Source organism: Haemaphysalis longicornis, unplaced genomic scaffold (genome assembly GCF_048455015.1).
Source record: "Haemaphysalis longicornis isolate Haplotype H1 unplaced genomic scaffold, Haemaphysalis longicornis Haplotype H1 scaffold_8, whole genome shotgun sequence".
NCBI lineage: Eukaryota > Metazoa > Arthropoda > Arachnida > Ixodida > Ixodidae > Haemaphysalis > Haemaphysalis longicornis.
Genome location: NW_027526445.1, coordinates 59,455,629 through 59,459,614, shown reverse-complemented (window position 1 = coordinate 59,459,614; position 3,986 = coordinate 59,455,629). Strand labels below are relative to the sequence as shown.

At 38.0% G+C, this 3,986-nt stretch overlaps 1 long non-coding RNA gene across 1 annotated transcript in view; it reads left to right on the top strand.

The window, feature by feature from the left end:
* Nucleotides 1-221: 221 nt before the first annotated feature.
* The window catches only part of LOC144150182 (uncharacterized), a 27,775-nt gene continuing 24,010 nt past the window's right edge, over nt 222-3,986 (top strand). The window contains exon 1 of the long non-coding RNA XR_013318448.1: nt 222-340. This is a non-coding gene — a long non-coding RNA (uncharacterized LOC144150182). The remainder of the gene's footprint in view (nt 341-3,986) is intronic.

The following is a 3,986-nucleotide window of genomic DNA, read 5'->3' as shown; positions in this document are numbered from 1 at the left end:
AAATAAAAATAACGGCAATGCTCAGTAAAACGAATACCAAAAAAACATACTTAAAAATTAAAACAAAAACACTGTCAAGCTAAAATACAACTTTTAAGGCAAGCGTCATGGACAGTTGTTCGAAAAAATTCCAAATCACAATGCCTATTCATCCGAAGAGACCAGCTGCGTTTTCTCATACGAGGGCATTGCAACTTCTCAAAACGTTCGGTAAACAACAGTAAAGGTATCGAAGTTTTAAGGGGCAAAAGAACGAATGTTTTAAACATTTCACGAGCAATGCAACTTACTATCTTAGTGCTCGTGATTGGGCATGCGGTTCTCGTTTTATGTCGTGAAGGTGAGGAGCATTTATTATTCTCTCTTTTAGTAACGTTATTTTGCAAAGAGTTTTGTTTAAATTTATATTTGTGTAAGGTATATGTTATTATCCAACTCCCCTTCACGGATATAGTTATTTTCCTTCTTTTCGTGCTTTTTCTGCAGCCCGCTCAGCAGAGGTCTCGACTTGCGTTACCCTGCTGTTATTGTCTTCAATAAACATTGATAGGGACGCATATGTTAAAAAAAGCTTCCGAGACTTTGAGGAGAGATAAAAAAATTGTATATGTAGCAATGTATCGAAACACGTACCTATCCGTTCGGTGACGCTTCACTTTTTAATAAGTCAATTTCGGTTAGTTTGTTCCCAGTTCGGCTAAATCACCTACCGAACCAGTTCGCGAGCCGGTTCAATGCCTAAAAACCTTTTCGCAAACCGATAGGATGAGGTAATTCACAGTAAATTAAAAAAAAAGTGTTCGGCAGTGTTATAGTACCATAGAAACCAAATACAAACAAAAGTTCAAAATACTGCTTCATCCTTCACAGCGGAGATTCCATACAAAAACAACGTTAAACATATGGCTTCGAATAGGGATCCTGTTTATTCGAGGTGACGGTACTCGCGACAATGCAGACCCTGAGCTCCCATCCTCACGCTGTAATTATACGTAGAAATTGTGAGGTGAAACGAAGAACCCTGGAACATCGGCAGTCAGATTTATCGTTTGAGCTGTTCGTGAGTGCTTGCGTTAAGCGTTCTGCATTGGCGTTATTTATGAAATGGCTAATATGTATGAATGCTTACTTCCCCGAATTAAATGTACGTATTATAGGAACGCCCCTGGTTTATGCCAGAACTAAAAGTTGCGAGTTGGTGTGCGTATTATCCTTCACCTAAGGAAATAACACATCCGACAAAGGACTCAGATGTCAAATTGCTTGTCTTGTGCCGCTGATTTTTGTTTCTGTTTGTTTTTGCGCTATGTTATTTCCTTACATCTATTACCTATCATATCCACAGCAACCAAACCGTCAATTGACTTAGTTCTATAAGCTAGTTCGATGCATCTCATTAGAAAGTTCGACTTCTGAGCGGCGGTAATTTTTTCGGTTACATAATTTTTAGTAGGTAATCGTGTGCCGTGTTTATGAAGATAATTCCTTGATTTCTCACCTCATCTCTCATCTCTGCTCAGGCGAGTCCATTGCCAACTCCCATACAACAGTACTCCAATCACGTGTTATCAACCCCGCCAGTCTTCCGAAAGTAGGTGGTAACGCGGTATTATATTGGCACGGACGACTAGCCGACACTGTGACTACTGGGCCCTTTGTCCGCTCGGTTTAAACTCAATTTTATCACCGCGTATGTACTACAGAGACGATGCAGGCAAACTAAAAAGTGTGTTACAACCGCATCGCCGTCGATCATCGTTAATAAGGCAAAGAGCATACAACCGCCCTGTACACATGCGCCCGCGTTTGAAAAATTGATGGCAACCGTTCAGCATCAGCTGCCTTGAAAGACCAACCTGGTTTAGTATACAAAAAAAGAGATGAAAAAGTGCTGCCTGTCAATTAGTGAAGCCTTAACGCGATCCAGGGTAACGTCTAAGGCCAACATGATTGACAAGGATGTAAAACGAAATAGAATTTAACGTAAAAACCTCTACAGAAGCCACACACACTACATTCCGGCAAATATTGCCTGGTAAAATTGTAACAATGTTCTTCATAAGAAATACCCTTCCCATCATTGTATATGCATATGAAAATATATTTATTACATCAACATCGCAAAATCACATTGCAAGACGGCAGTATATTCAGTTTTCAGTTTATTCAGTTTTCCAGAAGCATCTCGACGACTTCCTGGCTAAAAGCTGCTCGAGCAGCTTGACAAAGGCGCAGGAAGCCGTTACAAGGCATGGAGGATGGACCACGTAACACAGATGTAATCATAAGTAACAAAAAAAAAAGAAAATAAAACACGAGTTCAATTTAACAAATCAGTTCTACAAATTTCATCAAAGATAATCAAAATTAGATGAAGGAAACACAGATTAGAGAAACAGGCCACGAACAGAATGAATAGTTTACATTATCAATAGGAGATTCAAGCACACCGTAAATAAAAATTAAAAATAATACGCTAGAAATATGTAGGAAAAAACATGATTCAGAACTAAGTGCATAATCGATTCCAAACACACAGTAAACATACAATAGGACAGAAATACAGAAGTAAAAACCAGTTAGGTTCAGTTACAATAGGCCAGGAATACAGAAGTAAAAACAAGCTAGGTTCAGTTACGATTGCAGGATGTATGTTCGAAGTTGTTTTCTACTGTACCCACAAGTATGTTGGTGTCTATTTAGTGTCATGGGAACATTATGAGATAATGACTGAAACTTGTAATTTGTACGAAAATGTGGTATAGCCCATATATCGGTGCAGCGTGTTTTAACAGTCGATGAGTAATGTTGTAATGATGCAAGAGAGGACAGGTAATGAACGATTTGAGGTGAGGAGCAATTAAAGATCTGTAATAATTGAAACTCGTACATTTTATCGGCGCCAAGTACATTATTCATTAGAAATGCCTCTTTTGTCGTGTCGGTGCGTTTAAGATTTGATATATTTGAATAACCTCAGAATTGCTACAGCAGTCAAGTACAGCGAATGAAAATTTTTTTCTGCCATTATAAAGAAATTATTCTCGAAATTTGGAATACATGGTCAACCCTTGGTGTTGTTGATTTATTATATAAAATGCAGTTACAAATAGTGGTTTCAATAATTCACACCAGTGTATTTTAAAAAAAGACGCCAAAGCAAAAAAGGAAACTAAAATATGCAGGAGCAGTGTTTTTGGAACTCTTTTGTTTAGAATTCAGTTCCGAGAAATTATGGTCAGTCCTGTAATCGTAGTATAGCTTCCCAAGTCTTCTGAAATTAGATAGAGTGATAGTATTCCAATTTTCTTGCAAAAACCTGAATTCCTTCCTAAGAGCACTCTGTTTCGACATCACCGCTGGGAAGCACGTGTGGCATGTAAAACAATTATTTTTTATTTCACCTGTAATCGTTTCAACCTATTTAAATTTGCATAAAACAAGAGTGTTACCGAAGCACTCCTCGGTGCAAAACTTGACCTTTTAGGAAGAACTTCCACGTACGGTTAAACGGATAGCCACAAAGACAAGAACAGTTTTCACAGCAGAAATATACCTTTTTTCTTCGCTAGGTACGTAAACCTGTAATGCTGGCTTCGAAATGCATTCCTAAAATCAAGAGACGAACATTTTTATAGTTAGAGAACGCCGTCAGAAAAAACAACCTGCTTCGTTGAAGGCTAAGAAAATTATTTCTGCTGGATCGTAATAAAGGCTGTAAAGAAATTAACATCAATGCAATGATACGGTAAAGGCTATTCCGACCAGAATAACTTCTTTCAGCCAGCTTAATATTATATATGTAAATACTATGCAACATTAAAATCCATAGGCGGAAACTATAGCATTCTCACAGAAGAATCAACCGCACTCCGTGTATATAAACATTTAACCAGTTTGCGGGAAACATTCAAACATGCTCCGGGTTATCCATACTGCTTCTTCTCCTTCATTCTGCAATGTTTTTTGCTGACAAATGTATTTTT